At 48.6% G+C, this 554-nt stretch overlaps 1 non-coding gene across 1 annotated transcript; it reads right to left on the reverse strand.

Annotated features, from left to right (window-relative positions):
* Window positions 1-113: 113 nt before the first annotated feature.
* LOC119326891 lies at window positions 114-311 on the reverse strand. Its single transcript, XR_005158250.1, has one exon. It is a non-coding gene; the product is annotated as a U2 spliceosomal RNA (small nuclear RNA).
* Window positions 312-554: the final 243 nt, after the last annotated feature.

A 554-nucleotide genomic window follows, 5' to 3' on the forward strand; every position in this document is an offset into this window, starting at 1 on the left:
TCTGCTGGAGGGCGCGGCGTCAGCGGCCGAGGACGGGCCACATGGCTGCACTTTTTGTCGGGTGACGCACCAGATATGGCAGCCGGGCGAGGTGAAGCATTGTGGGACTCCCTGATTTGTACGAAGCACACATGGTATGAAGCGAAACACTTGGGCAACACACAAGGGCCCCAATGGCAAGCTATTGTGATGGATCATCCCCACAAAAAATAAATTTAATATCATTGTGGGCACATGACCCCCATATCAGATATTAAACTGATAAAAACAGATACTACACTTGATGTTAATCAAAAGGCCGAGAAAGGTATTCTATGAAACGATTTCTTGTGCCTTGTTTATAGCTGCCATCATCTGCCTTCTGCACTTTCCATAGACGAGGTGGTGCTAAACAAGTAGGATTTTTTTTTTGTTTTAGGTAAGAACGACGAGTTTGCGTAGAACTTTGAGCAACCGGCCTGCTTGGGGAGCCCCTATGTCTCGCTTATAGCGAGACCTAGGGAACTCTCGCATAAGGGCAGCGCAAGATGGGCCAGCCCAAATTCACTGGAGGC

Source organism: Triticum dicoccoides, chromosome 6B, assembly GCF_002162155.2.
Source record: "Triticum dicoccoides isolate Atlit2015 ecotype Zavitan chromosome 6B, WEW_v2.0, whole genome shotgun sequence".
Lineage (NCBI taxonomy): Eukaryota > Viridiplantae > Streptophyta > Magnoliopsida > Poales > Poaceae > Triticum > Triticum dicoccoides.